The following is a 17,195-nucleotide window of genomic DNA, read 5'->3' as shown; positions in this document are numbered from 1 at the left end:
GTCAGCTGATGCCTACCCCATCAATAGGGCATTATGTCGGAATGTACTTGGTTGCGAAAAACGAATTTTAAGTTAAAATGGTTAAAATGCATGGACTTATAGTTTTCTGCAAGTTAACGAATTTAAGTCATATGCGGCAATAAAGCATATTAGCTTAACTCAAATCTTATAATTTTGACTATAATTATTATTATATTCAATTATTAGCATTTGAATCAACCAGACATAAAACCGTCTTGAGGAGGTAGGTCAACAATGAGTACCCGACCGTTAACAGCGTTGTCTATGTCCGAAAATAAATGTAATACAAATCGCCTAACAAGGTTATGTCTCGTCCTACATGATTAGTGTTGCTGTTGTCTAGGGACTCCTTGCAAAACGCTTTTAAAATATTGAGCAATATATATACAGAAGTTTATTTTTTAAAATGATATAGAACAAAATACTCTCAATGAAATATTCATATTTTTAGCTACCTTTAGTTTGGAAAATAATGGATTGATAAATTATCTCCCCATTATTCAAAGGCATGTTTGTACGTAAGCATCAGTTACGACTGAACACAAAGTTAAGAAGGATTTTTTCCCCTGATTATTCAGTATGTCTTTAACCCGGGACAGGTTGGGAAGCTTGATCTCACTAAGACCTCATGATAAGACAGACATACGTGAAAGTCTAATATCATTTCAAGAGGATGGCCGACGATTGTTACAATTCGTTTCAGACAATAGGAACCGGGATAGTCTTCGCACCGTTGCATGGAAGTCATAAAACGATGCTATTTCAGATAATGAAAAAAAATATAATGTAACATCGATATCTCTGTTGTAAGGTGTCTTGTTTTGAATAAAAAACCCAGCGATGTTTAGTCTGATGAGTAAACATATGGTGACATGCGACAATTATTGCATTATTGGGTAAGGCTTTTCACATAAATTACCCCAGTGGACAGGTATAAATTAGTAGCTAGCTACATAGAGTTCTAAAAGTGCTAATATAAGAATGGCGCCTAACAGATGCCTTGTATGTACTGTATGATATGGAAAATTTGATCTACATGGTACGGGAGTACTTTATAAAGCATTTTGAAACGCATTAGACATGGTATGGTCTTTGAAATGAGCTTTTAAAATGTACATCTCTATACATGTCTTATATCATGAATCTAAACATCTATCTTAGCCATGTATAATACATTTCACAATGCTTTCTCTATTGCATTGCTGACATTTTGTGTTTACTTGAATATTAATCATTGATGACAGAACCATCCAGAAAACATACATTAAGGATATTCCTTTGATGGCCAGTCATGCACCGTATAATCCAAACCAACCAACCAAACGCCATTTTCTAATCTCATAGCATGCTGAGAGGCGGCCATTATCATTATCACTTTGTCCACAGGAAGCGTCTGGCAGAATGCATTATGGGACGGTCAGACAATATGGTCGTCACTTTTTAAGAATTAAAAGCTTCGTTTCGGTACTTGAAAGCAAGCATATGCCTTCTGCTGCACCCTGCTGTGTTAATATTAGTATTTTCTTCCTTCTCTGATCATTTTACTCAGAATTTCAAATGGTTACTCACCTTTCTAATATTGTGAACACTATCCTGGGAATCAGATGATATGATTTCTCACGTTTCTCCTTGTCTCATTTCACAATTTTGAAAATCTAGGTTAATAAGGATAATTATAGGCATGTCTTAAATCTTCTGTCAAAATATTTTTTTTTTGTTTTGGAGAGGATGAATGTAGAATGTGTGAATTATTTATATGTTACCTAAACAGAAACACCTCTTTTTATGGCCTACCGCCTCAATTTGTATTATGCGGGGTGAACTACATGCTAAGAATTAAACAACGTTAAAACGATTAACAATTTGAAAGTCTAGTCTTTTGCACCACATGTGGGACTGTGTTAATTGTCCTTAAATTCAATATAGCTATACATTTTATATAAGGTCTTTACCCTCTCCTTACCAACCATTTATGGAACTTTTCCCGAAATGTTATATCTACTTAATATAAAACTCGATTCTTTACACTCAAATTCAAAATAAATGAGAACATACAAAAACAGGATTTACAAACTATCATTTATGGTCTTATCAATATACCAAAGATGTTTCTTAAAATTTTATGATGTACACAAAGGAGTGGGTTAATTTTGGATTCAATTCTAAGCACCTAGTTCATTCCGACATAAGACCACTTTGCGGGGGTTGACACTTATATTATAGCTCTTCATTATTGAATACAACGAAAATCAAGTGAGCTTCACTGTGAGTCTTGTTGAGATACTTTCCATAAAAGTATAGGCAGCACCAGCTTCATTGTGAGTCTTGTTAAGATACTTTCCATAAAAGTGTAGGCAGCACCAGCTTCACTGTGAGTCTTGTTAAGATACTTTCCATAAAAGTATAGGCAGCACCAGCTTCATTGTGAGTCTTGTTGAGATACTTTCCATAAAAGTATAGGCAGCACCAGCTTCACTGTGAGTCTTGTTAAGATACTTTCCATAAAAGTATAGGCAGCACTTATTAAATTCCAAAACCATTTTCCTCACTGCGAATCGCAATGCTGTACTGTATTTATTTAGTATACAGGAGAGATACGGAGATCGAAATTGACGTCACTCAGCTCTTTCTAATTGCTTTCAGACAAGCATTTTAATGATTAGTTCTCACTAAATTCTATGAATCATATTATGAATTTTTAAGATTATACATAAATTTGTATGTTGGTACGTTACATCCGGATGGTGGACGTTGTGAGTATGTTACCTAAATGCATAGCATCGATATTAATGCGTAATGGGATGAAGGACATGCTTGAAAAACTCTGGCCCGAGATTTAGACTTTCCGATAAAGCACTTCACAAATTACCTCACTCGACTTGGGTATCAATGATTACCTGACTATTGTGTTTTATTGACAATTGCTACTAAAGATTTTTTTTTTAAAAAAGCAAAGATAGAGTTGAGTGTCTCACAATGTAATGTAATACAATAATGTATATGGCGCGCAGAATCCATGAAGTGCTCTAAGGCGTAATACCTACAGAGACAATAAGTAACTCAAAACTGAAGTTCTATTATTATACCACTCAAAATCTTGCCTAGATAGGATTATTTTCATATGTTTTCTATAATTACTAAGCTCAGGGGCGTCTTTGATTTCTTCATATAATTTGTGCCATATTGTTAGGGCCCCGTCAGAGAAAGAATTTTCAGCTAGAGATAGTTTACATAATATTATGGGAACATTAATCAGTCGTTCATTTCGAGATTGGAATGAAAATGACAATTTTACGCCATATTACTCTAGAGAGAATAAATGAATCTTGCACTGCGTTTAGTTCATCCCTATCAACCATATTGTAACGATGACAAGGTGGTTGTGGTCTGATTGTTATAATTTGATACCGCAAAATCGGAAAGTTTTGTGTCCTCATCGCATCACCACATAAACAATCACTCAAGTCATGTGTAAACGAGTAGCTGGAAGCTGGACGCAATGCATGTTGACGTTTATAATGGAGGTATGATTGACAGTGAAATCTGTCGGGGATTGGAACTGAACAAGAAGAATTCAGCATAATAAGATTTGCTCAGGGGTGATTTTATTCATTAATGAAATACGTGATTAACGCAGGATGCTCATTACAGTTTGTATTTTTGAATAACGATAATTGATGAGCTCGAAACTCATTAGGCTGTTGTTTAATACTCTATGTGATTTCAATAACTGTCAGCACATTATTTTTAACCACACTGCTTTTACTCTGACAAAATACATTCCTTAAATTTTAGGCAGAAAGTTTACTCGAAAAAAAGATCGAACAAGGAAAGCCCACACGTTGTCGAAATATCCAAAGGTGCCAAACCAAAGACTTCTTAACTTTGAGAATTTATGACAATTTTGACATGCAGGAGGTCATCAGATACAATAGATATTAAACTTTCTGACCAAACGGAAAAGAACAACGTTTTGTCAGCGCAGTGCGTTACTCTCATCTCTGTAGGTCTAAGCAATAACATTAAAACCTTTAGAAGTATAGTTTTGGTTTGGATGATTTTATTATTTCAAATTAATACTCACGAAAAACTAACATTTTAAATACTATTTCAAACAATAAAAGGCGATTCAAATAACTAATCTTAGGTGCACGGGTCGTTGTAATATTCATAAACCGATTAGTAAATGCACTGAGTCGTGTGCCAAACGCATGTTCGATCATGCTAATTAAATATCGAAGACTCATTATATTAATCTTTTTGGGTGTCCATATTTCTTCTAGGATGATTCACACACCTGTGAATAAAATAAATAATATGATGATGGAATTAGGACCTTTCTCTAAATTTGACTATGTCCAGTGGCGCTTACATCGCTTGTAATGAAATGTTTAGAAAAAATTTTAAAATCTGAGCTCCTACAAAAATGTTATGACCTGAAATTGCTAGATCCGTACCAATTTGCATACCAGCAACATCTCAGATCACAAATTTGATCTCGAAACACCTTGACCAAACGCCCTCGAATTACGCCAGAATCCTGTTTGTCGACTTTTCGTCAGCTTTTAATGCCATGAACACAGATATTTTGCTTCAAAAGTTGTGCAGCATGGATATTCCAAACTACCTTATTAAATGGTATAAAGAGTTTCTGACCCATAGACCGCAATGTGTAAAATTGGGTGAACATATCTCCAACAAAAGAACGTTGTCGAACGGATGTCCCCAAGGCTGTGTGAGTTCCCCAATCCTGTACATCTTATACACCAACGACTGCAGACCATCCTTTGAAAATTGTTTTATAGTGAAATATGCAGATGATACTGCTATTCTTGGCTTATTAAAAGATAAAGTTACCGAAAAGAATTATTTCAAACAAATAAATATATTCACCGATTGGTGTAAACAAAATCAGCTTGAATTAAATGTTGAAAAAACGAAAGAAAAGGTGTTTGGTGTAAAAAATAAAAACGACTTAAAGTGTGTGGCGATCGGTAAAGATGATGTTGAGATAGTTGACTATTTTAAATATTTAGGAATAACCATTGATAGTTCCCTCAATTTCTCTCAACATATTAATATAATTTCTAAGAAAGTTGCCCAAAGATTATACATCCTAAGGAAATTGAGAACATTTCAAGTAAGGAAGAAAACTATGTTAAGAGTTTATGACTCATTGATTAAAAGTGTAATTGCGTTTGGCTGCACCATATGGTTTGGAGGATGCCGACTTAAAGATAAATCAAAAATTTCAAAATCTATCAAAGAGGCATCAAAAATAATAAACCATCCTCTTGATGGAGTAGAAAGAATTCATGGAAAAGCAATAGAAAGGAAAGCATTCTCAATTACCAACAATAAAAAAACATATTTTATACCATGAATTTAGTCTTTTACCATCTGGGAGAAGGTTTTGTCAGATTAAATGTAGAACTAACAAGTATAAATCAACGTTCGTTCCATCAGCAATAAAAATTTTGAATATTTCATATGGTACAGAAAAACCAAGGATTGATTCGTTGACTGATTAACTGATTAATTTATTTAATGTAAGATTAACTGACCAATTGATAATGATGATAATTTTTGGTGTCGAATTGCCACAATCGTAACAAATTGAAAACGAAATGAATATGTTTATGTTGTGTATATCGCACGTGTGAAAGAAAGAAAGAGAGAGAGAGAGAGAGAGAGAGAGAGAGAGAGAGAGAGAGAGAGAGAATAAGTAGGAGTGGAATATCTGTTCAATCTTAGTTATCGTTTAACATTATAACAAGTGTAACTAAATGACAAATTGCCATATTTATGGACAATAAAGATCTATTATTATTATTATTTATTATTATTATTATTATTATTATTATTATTATTATTATTATTATTATTATTATTATTATTATTATTATTATTATATTAATACAATACAAATGCCGACGGATCTTATGGTCAAACTGGCTCTGTCTCGAAATGTGTAAAAATGAGCATTGACAATTTACAAGGCCAAAAACCTTGCTTTGTTCAAAGGTAAAAACACAACAAAAACCAAAATTGATAAAAAAAAAAATTAGGTTATGACAATAAATGACTTCTGAAATTAATCATTTGTCCTAAGCAGTATAATAAAATGTTTCAAAATCATTTAATATCATTATGCACTGGCGCTTAACTTTCCTTTTCAACAAGTTGTGTTGAAATAATAAAAACGTTTACATGGCTTAGTTATTTGATAGTTTTATATAATTTCCACTGCTTTGAGAACGTGTGTAATAGTGTGATACAAATGATGCTGCCTTGAAAATATCGTCTTTAATGTTTTGTAATAAAATATATTGATATTATTTTTTTTACCAGCTCTTTAGTTTCGAGTTTTACGTTTGTTGTGCAGCTCACTTATCCAGCACGAGATTATTTATTACGAACAAAGGACCTTCCAGGCGAGGGGGTATGGTTGGCGTGCACACAACATGCATATAATGTTGACAGGAATTACACATCATGTATTGTTTTCGGGGGAAAGTTGATAATATTGTGCAGCTTGCAAGCACTGCGAGCATGTATCATTAATAATAGACGGAAAACATGCGTGTTATTGAATTCGGATTGTCTCTGTATTGTGGGTAATCACAATGGAAATGGTATTAATTTTTGTTCTGCTCTTTGACTGGATGGTTGTTTTATGATACGCTATCAGGCGAGGGTGGTGTAACAGTTATGTCACACGAGAATAGCTCTAAAGACTGCATGTTTGAGATTTTCCTGCTTGACGTTATATCGTCATGTTTCATATAGGCTAATTCTACCTTAGACGAAGATCACAAAAAGAAAGGGCGATTTGCAACAGAAAATCAAACAACAGCAACAACAAAATGAAGAAAACCAACCAACTCTCTCTCTCTCTCTCTCTCTCTCTCTCTCTCTCTCTTTCTTTCTCTCTCTCTCACACACACACACTCACACACACACACACACAATATATATATATATATATATATATATATATATATATATATATATATATATATATATATATCTTAGGCACACCTACATACATACACACAAAGAATCATAAATATATTTAGCGATTTTGCATACCTCAATGTCTTTAACAAGTCTTGGGTCCAGGATCAGGGACTCATCCTGTTTTTTGTATTAAATGGAAGGTATCAGATGCTAGAAATAGCAAAGAGATTTAGAAAACCCCAAGTTACTAAGACTTTGTCTTCATCAAATGAACATTAGACTAAGACCAAGGCCACACTGCGGGCGATGCGAAGAAGCGATTTGATATCCCGATTCGTTTTTTTTTGAGGTTAGAATTTTGCTTTGTTGTCATCAAAACTAGAATGAGTTACATGTACTAATCTCTGACAAAAATTTTGTCAACGAATATATTACAAAATGTAAAATGTCTTTTCAATATTGCAAAATAGGCGCACTCAAACTTTTTAATGTATTAGTAACTAATTCCATAATTGTTTAGAACCATTCAATGTTCTGCGCATATAAAATATCATTTAAGAAATTTTTTTTCTTTGTTGTCACGTGATCATGTCTCCATTAGAATTATATATATATGAGCCAAGGTCAAAAGGTGCCAATTTTTTTTCTCAAAATAAAAGTGACATAATAGTCCATTCATGTTGCTATATGTGTAGCAAAAACCCTGTACTTCATGAATCAAAGGCCCTTTAGATAACTTTAAGGTCTAACGCAGCATAATATCGTCAACAATACCTATAGGTTGCTGGTGTCACCTGTGACCGGTGACACCAAAATGAGACAAAAACTCAATAACCAAATGATTTTTGTTGAGTATCAAACTGTATTTAGTAAGTTTTAGACAAAAAGACACAATCAACAACAATCATAGTACAATAATATTACCAACTATTGGAGAAAATGTTGCTTTTTGGTGTCATCGGTCACAAGCAACATGGAATGCAAATATATTATTTCATAAAAATGTTTGTACATTAACAACAACAACAATATTGCATATGCTTATTACCTGCAATGTTCAGAAACTTTTGGAATAAAATGTTGGGAAATAATGTGACCAAAGCATATCTTTTTAGCGACATTGTGTCACTTGTGACATTAGACCGATGACACCATTACTTATGTCACAAGCAATACCAAATTGCAATTTCGACAATATATCATTAATTTCAGTCAAACCAGTGTAATAACCACAGTTAAATATGGAATTTAATAATATTTCAGAAACCAAAGACTTCAAAAATAAAAATATACATGGAAATTAGAGCATCTGAATGTGACTTGTGACATAACACCGGTGACACCATTACTTATGTCACAAGCAACACCAAATCACACTTTCTTCCATAATATATCATTATTTTCAGTCAAAAAAGCACAATAACCTACTCTAAAATGAAATTCAATATTATTTTAAGAAACTAAATACTTCTAAATTGGATATATACTTAGAAATTAGTAATACCATTGTTGCTATTACTTTGGTCAAAATCGGCACTAGAACGCAATTTTGCCTCAATAAATCAAGAATAGCAACTGAACACATGTAATATAGCCTGTTAAAATGTAATTCAATGACATTTCAAGCTTTGAAGAACATGAAAACAGAAATTTATTAGAAACTTCAAACTTAAGTGTCACCTGTGACATTTTAAGCAATGACACCAATGGTCACAAAAAGTACCAGAAGTCACATAAACACTGGATAAATATCAGCCATGGTAATGAATTCATGTAACCATACCGTAACATCCGTCCTACTGCTCAAATCTGCTAGTTTGTAGTAATTTAGTGTGTTAATAGTAAATCAAATCAAATTTCTTGACAACCCTTCTATTTATCTGGATTCGTCAAAAGCTTGAGTTTTGTCTTTTTCTTGATTGATACAACCCTGAAACATAAAAAATTAGAATTACAAGGAAACAATTAATTGTGTCAAAATCACAGTCTTATGTGAGATGTCATAATATCATATTTGTAAATAGAATAATAGCTGAAAACATAATTTTTTGGTGGCACTTTGTAATATCCAATATAAAGTGTTGCTTGTGACAATGTAAAATAGCGATGACACCAAAGTTCAACTTACCTTTTCTCCCTGGAGCCACGCTGGAAAGGCAAATGAAAGTGGTGCACTTCAAAGACTGGTAAGAAGTGTGGATCAAAATTGCGAATTGCCATTTAGCGAAACAAACTTCCACGTGTTCGCGCATGTCGTGTTGCTTGTGACAAATGACACCAAAACCAATAACCTCAATATCGGTAAAACGGTATACATTTACTCCAAGATTTGAGTTCAGATAGTAAATCTATGCTTTTTTCTCATAATAAAACATTTTATAAACATTAAACATGAGCTTTAAAGTTTCGTGTCGAGTCTTAGTATTGTGCTGTGTTTGATGACACCAAAGGTCACAAGCAACACCAACTTTTTAAGAACTCTATATGAAACTTATTCAGATATGTAATATACTGCAATTGCGTTTAAAAGTAAATTTTGACTTTATACTATCAGTCAAATTTCAATCACGTGAGCTAAAACATCACATTTAATTTCTACATGATTTCTAAAAAGGTGATGCGTTGACCTCGTTTTAAGCACATGCCAAACAGCATTCAAATTTCACTTTCAAGTTGTTTATTTCATATTCTGTTGAACAGAGTATGTTGAGCTATCTCATTTTATCTCTTTCTTCATATTATCAATTGATTACAAGCATTAACCCAATGAAAAAAGCCCATAATTAAGTAAAAATCAAATTTTCTTAACACTGGTATCAGGCGGGCACCTTTTGACCTTGGCTCATATATATATATATATATATATATATATATATATATATATATATATATATGTATATATATTATATATATATATATATATATATATATATATATATAATGTGCAAGAGAGAGAGAGAGAGAGAGAGAAGAGAGAGAGAAGAGAGAACATTAGATACAACTCTCAATTGCTACGTGGTATAAATAATAATCGAACTTAAGAAGATAGACAGACAGACATCTACCCAAAACATTCATTCGTTTTATTTTGGAGATTCAATCCAATCCACACTCTCTAACCTTCCTCTTGAACCATCTAGACCAAAATTTCGTTTTATTTGTGAGAATATACAACTGCAAGACTCTTCAGACAGATAATAATATTATTTTGATTTAGAATCAGAGAGTGCCTTTGGTAGGAGAAATTTTTTAAATTAAAGAAGAAATAAAGGAGATCGGGAAGTGTTCAAATCGAGTATTTGAACGAAAACACTACAACTCTCGTTTGTCCCTGGCAAAAATAGGACCAAAGTCAACAGACCTTCCCAACTACTTTGAAAATTTTGTTTCATTTGCAGAATTATAAACGGTACGCCTAACAAAACGGTAGAAGGCAATTGTTACTTTCCGTTTCACGCCATAGAAACCGGGATAAACACCGTCTCCGTGGGTCTAATGGCTCTTAATGACTACTATTTGCTTTCTTTAGATGAAATTTCTTGGAAAATAAGCTCAGTGAAAATACATTTATATTCAGGATCTTGGACTTGGAGAGTTATTTAACCACGATGGAAGCAAATTGTTAATGAGTCTATAATGTTAGTTAGAGAAAAAAAAACTTGATCCTTGTATAGCGCAATATCCACTAAAGTGGTCAAAGGCACTTTAAAGGGGACCCTAGCCAACAGCAACATTTAATGTGTAGACGAGACATGCCGCCGTTTGGCGAGATTACAATTTTAACCTTTGACAGACAACACTGGTAAACGACCAGGTACACATTTTAACCTAAATGGGTGAGAGAATGTGAGAAAAGAAGCCTTCTCCGAGGACTCAAACCTAGACCTATCGGTCCGAAGGCGAGTATCACATTACCATACTGGATCGCATAGCGGCACAAATTTACGATATTTATTGTTCCTGAGAATATGCAAAAGAGTGATATTCAGGTTGACATTTGGAATTCATCTTTTCTGTAGAACACAAGAATAAAGCTATATAATATGTTCCAATATTCTAACAAAACAAACAAAAAATTGTTTATAATAACGGATCAAGGATGTATGTTATTTACATTGTGTCATTCGGCATCTATGATGGAAATGTTTCAGAATATCCTTATAATTGCTAATTTGTCAAATATGTCAAGTTCCCAATGAGAAAGTGAGGACAAATTATTTCCCTATATTATGTATTCTCCTCACGCTTTGTACTTATTTCCTAACGCAGCATAATATCGTCAACAATACCTATAGGTTGCTGGTGTCACCTGTGACCGGTGACACCAAAATGAGACAAAAACTCAATAACCAAATGATTTTTGTTGAGTATCAAACTGTATTTAGTAAGTTTTAGACAAAAAGACACAATCAACAACAATCATAGTACAATAATATTACCAACTATTGGAGAAAATGTTGCTTTTTGGTGTCATCGGTCACAAGCAACATGGAATGCAAATATATTATTTCATAAAAATGTTTGTACATTAACAACAACAACAATATTGCATATGCTTATTACCTGCAATGTTCAGAAACTTTTGGAATAAAATGTTGGGAAATAATGTGACCAAAGCATATCTTTTTAGCGACATTGTGTCACTTGTGACATTAGACCGATGACACCATTACTTATGTCACAAGCAATACCAAATTGCAATTTCGACAATATATCATTAATTTCAGTCAAACCAGTGTAATAACCACAGTTAAATATGGAATTTAATAATATTTCAGAAACCAAAGACTTCAAAAATAAAAATATACATGGAAATTAGAGCATCTGAATGTGACTTGTGACATAACACCGGTGACACCATTACTTATGTCACAAGCAACACCAAATCACACTTTCTTCCATAATATATCATTATTTTCAGTCAAAAAAGCACAATAACCTACTCTAAAATGAAATTCAATATTATTTTAAGAAACTAAATACTTCTAAATTGGATATATACTTAGAAATTAGTAATACCATTGTTGCTATTACTTTGGTCAAAATCGGCACTAGAACGCAATTTTGCCTCAATAAATCAAGAATAGCAACTGAACACATGTAATATAGCCTGTTAAAATGTAATTCAATGACATTTCAAGCTTTGAAGAACATGAAAACAGAAATTTATTAGAAACTTCAAACTTAAGTGTCACCTGTGACATTTTAAGCAATGACACCAATGGTCACAAAAAGTACCAGAAGTCACATAAACACTGGATAAATATCAGCCATGGTAATGAATTCATGTAACCATACCGTAACATCCGTCCTACTGCTCAAATCTGCTAGTTTGTAGTAATTTAGTGTGTTAATAGTAAATCAAATCAAATTTCTTGACAACCCTTCTATTTATCTGGATTCGTCAAAAGCTTGAGTTTTGTCTTTTTCTTGATTGATACAACCCTGAAACATAAAAAATTAGAATTACAAGGAAACAATTAATTGTGTCAAAATCACAGTCTTATGTGAGATGTCATAATATCATATTTGTAAATAGAATAATAGCTGAAAACATAATTTTTTGGTGGCACTTTGTAATATCCAATATAAAGTGTTGCTTGTGACAATGTAAAATAGCGATGACACCAAAGTTCAACTTACCTTTTCTCCCTGGAGCCACGCTGGAAAGGCAAATGAAAGTGGTGCACTTCAAAGACTGGTAAGAAGTGTGGATCAAAATTGCGAATTGCCATTTAGCGAAACAAACTTCCACGTGTTCGCGCATGTCGTGTTGCTTGTGACAAATGACACCAAAACCAATAAACCTCAATATCGGTAAAACGGTATACATTTACTCCAAGATTTGAGTTCAGATAGTAAATCTATGCTTTTTTCTCATAATAAAACATTTTATAAACATTAAACATGAGCTTTAAAGTTTCGTGTCGAGTCTTAGTATTGTGCTGTGTTTGATGACACCAAAGGTCACAAGCAACACCAACTTTTTAAGAACTCTATATGAAACTTATTCAGATATGTAATATACTGCAATTGCGTTTAAAAGTAAATTTTGACTTTATACTATCAGTCAAATTTCAATCACGTGAGCTAAAACATCACATTTAATTTCTACATGATTTCTAAAAAGGTGATGCGTTGACCTCGTTTTAAGCACATGCCAAACAGCATTCAAATTTCACTTTCAAGTTGTTTATTTCATATTCTGTTGAACAGAGTATGTTGAGCTATCTCATTTTATCTCTTCTTCATATTATCAATTGATTACAAGCATTAACCCAATGAAAAAAGCCCATAATTAAGTAAAAATCAAATTTTCTTAACACTGGTATCAGGCGGGCACCTTTTGACCTTGGCTCATATATATATATATATATTATATATATATATATATATATATATATATGTATATATATGTATATATATATATATATATATATATATATATATATATAATGTGCAAGAGAGAGAGAGAGAGAGAGAGAGAGAGAGAGAGAGAGAGAGAGAGAGAGAGAGAGAGAGAGAGAGAGATTGCATAACATTTGGATGAGTTGTATCTAATCTTGAAGCATAATGTGTCGTTTTCAAATTGACACACAACCCTATTGTGTTACAGTAAAATTGTCTTCATTGGTCATTTTCGTGAGAGAGGAGATGAATGGTCAATTAGTAGAGTAATTAGGTTGGTGACAGTGACAACATCGTCTAATATATTGGCGTAAGTAGAAGACGAAGGTATGTTACGATTATCACGGGTCACCTTCTCATTAACAAGTTAACTTGCCGTACTCCGGAAAAACATGTAATGAAATATTTGGCCAGAAAACCCGCCCTCCAAATATAGATCGATCTGAATGACCCTTGTCTTGACAAAAACTATCAAAACTTGGGCCTCGTGGGGGTTAATTGTATACTGTTTTGATTTTAAAATATCTACTTTTTAAATAATGCTAAATGAAACACAATAGAAATATTCGTTATGTCACTATTAGACGGATATATATGAGATAAACATTAGATAAACTCTCAATTGCTCGTTGGTATAAATAATAATCGAACTTAAGAAGATAGTCAGACAGACAATCTACCCAAAACATCATTCGGTTTTATTTTGGAGATTCAATCCAATCCACACTCACTAACCTTCCCTCATCTGAACCATCTAGACCAAAATTTCGTTTTATTTGTTGAGAATTATACAACTGCAATGACTCTTCAGACAGATAATAATATTATGTTATTAGAATCAGAGAGTGCCTTTGGTAGGTGAAATTTTTTAAATATAAAGAAGAAATAAAGGAGATCGGAATTGTTCAAATCGAGTATTTGAACGAAACAATACAACTCTCGTTTGTCCCTGGCAAAAAATAGGACCAAAGTCAACAGACCTTCCCAACTACTTTGAAAATTTTGTTTCATTTGCAGAATTATAAACGGTACACCTTGTTAAATAGAGAAGGGGGGGGGGGGGGGTCCAATAGCCCAATTTATAGACGCGAAGGAACCGAGATTAATCCCTTATGAATTCGAGATTTTTTTCTGATCCTCCCTGTCCACCTGCCAATGATTTGGTATCTGGTGGAAAGTACTTAGCGTCCTAACAAAAAGGTAGCAGGCAATTGTTACTTTCCGTTTCAGGCTATAGAAATCGGGATAAACTCCGTCTCCATGGGTCTAATGGCTCTGAAGGACTACTATTTGATTTCTTTAGATGAAATTTCTTGGAAAATAAGCTCAGTGAAAATACATTTATATTCAGGATCTTGGACTTGGAGAGTTATTTAACCACGATGGAAGCAAATTGTTAATGAGTCTATAATGTTAGTTAGAGAAAAAAAAACTTGATCCTTGTATAGCGCAATATCCACTAAACGTGGTCAAAGCACTTTACAAGGGGACCCTAGCCAACAGCAACATTTAATGTGTAGGACGAGACATGACGCCAGTTTGGCGATATTACAATTTTAACCTTTGACAGACAACACTGGTAACGACCAGGTACTCATTTTACACCTAAATAGGGTGAGAGAATGTGAGCAAAGAGCCTTCTCCGAGACTCAAACCCTAGACCTTTCGGTCCGAAGGCGAGTATCACAATACCACTGGATCGCATAGCGGCACAAAATTACGATTTTTTATTTTCCCTGAGAACTATGCAAAAGAGTGATATTCAGGTTGACATTTGGAATTCATCTTTTCTGTAGAACACAAAGAATAAAGCTTTATAATATGATCAAATATTCATAACAAAACAAACAAAAAATTGTTTATAATACGGATCAAGGAGTTTGTTTTTTTTACATTTTGTCTTATCGGAATCATATTGATGGAAATGTTTCAGAATATAATGATAATTGCTATTTTGTTAAAATATGTACAAGTACCAATTGAGAAATTTGAGGCAAATTATTTCCCTATATCTATGTGTTATCCTCACGCTTTGTACTTATTTCCTAAACTGCTTGTCGTTCCATTAAGACTAATGAGGGATGAATTGTGTGTGTGTGTGTGTGTGTGTGTGTGTGTGTGTGTGTGTTTGTGTGCGTGTGTTTGTGTTTCTGTCAGTCCTTGGTTCTTTACTTACATTATCTCGCCGTACTCAAGTGTAAAATGAGTACCTGGCCTTCAAAAGCATTATGTCACATGGCGTAACGGGCGTTATGCCTCGTCCTCCATGTTAAGTGTCTGTTGGTTGAGACTACGTTGGTGAGCACGTTTAGCTGAATTTGCGCAAAAGACAAACTTAAAAGGGAACTATATATATATATATATATATATATATATATATATATATTATATATATATATATATATATATATATATCTGAAAGGAAATCGTTCTCTTTTGAGATTGTCTTTTGTCCAGTGTCTTTTGTAAGTGCGCCAGAAATGATATTAACAGAAAATAATTCTAAGAAAATGTAATATTAAAGAGAGTTGCATCTAAGTAAAGACGGTCCATGTTTTTTTTTTTTTTATAAGAATATTTTCTTTCTCTCTCTCTCTCTCTCTCTCTCTCTCTCTCTCTCTCTCTATCTATCTATCTATCTATCTATCTATCTCTCCCTGTGTTTGTGTGTGTGTGTGTGTGTGTGTGTGTGTGTGTTTAATCTCGTGCTCATTTAGTCAATACACTTATTATCCTCTAATTAAATAACGCTTGGATTTTCATGTAGAACTAATAGTCATCACTATGTCTAATACAACCCTCCATTTGAATGATGGAGCTTATGTCACATGATATGTTTCTTCAGCTTGTTCAAACACCAAATATTCTCGTACAAATTACCCTAAGCGACTCAACAATGTGCTATACCCTGGAGAGCAAACATTCTACGTTTCACCCTGGTTAATCGCCGTGGTAACTTGTCAGTCGGGATAAGTCGACTGCTGTTATGAAGAAAGTGAAATCTGTTTGACTTCGACGTCATATGAAATTTGAGATCCTGTTGAAGGATTGGATTATCGTCGTTGCGATAATCTTACCTTGCTGTTCAGTTGCCACCAGTATTGGATGAAAAGATGCTCGTCCAAATTCTTCTTCTTCTTTCATCATCATCATCATCATCATCATCATCATCATCATCATCATCATCATCATCATCATCATCACCATCATCAATTATTTCATCATCATCATAATCATCATCATCACCATCATCATCATCATCATCATCATCATCATCATCATCATCATCATCATCATCATCATCATCATCATCATCATCATCATCATCATCATTATCAACAACAACAACAACATCATATTCATCATCATTACAGTATTTGCTTTCGTCGTTCCAATTGTTGTTTCCATTGTTACTGTCAAGATGCCAATAATTATTCTTGCTCCTACTATCCTGACAGCTCATTTGGTAGAGCTTCTATCAATAATAAAGGGACCATTGTCGATACCAGATTCATTTGGGGTTTTTTCTGATCACCTTGTTCACCAAACTATGATTTGGTGGCTGGATCTGCTTGATTGGCGGAAAGTACTTTGTTATAGAATAGCGTCGTATCCAAAGAGTAGCAAGCAATTACTATTGTATGCTACAGAAATGCTACAGAAGCTTGTATTAACTTCGGCTCCATGTGCCTTAGGGACTGTGATTTTTATCGATTTTTATCATTTTTGAGAAAATGCGTTTGCTACCAAAGTCAGTCTCTTGATTAATGACAAAGTAATAATTACAAAGACAGATCTACACGGAA

This window comes from Berghia stephanieae, chromosome 4 (genome assembly GCF_034508935.2).
Source record: "Berghia stephanieae isolate SIO BIC M18660-M18661 chromosome 4, UCSD_Bste_1.3, whole genome shotgun sequence".
Lineage (NCBI taxonomy): Eukaryota > Metazoa > Mollusca > Gastropoda > Nudibranchia > Aeolidiidae > Berghia > Berghia stephanieae.
Note: the sequence above shows the minus strand (reverse complement) of the source record.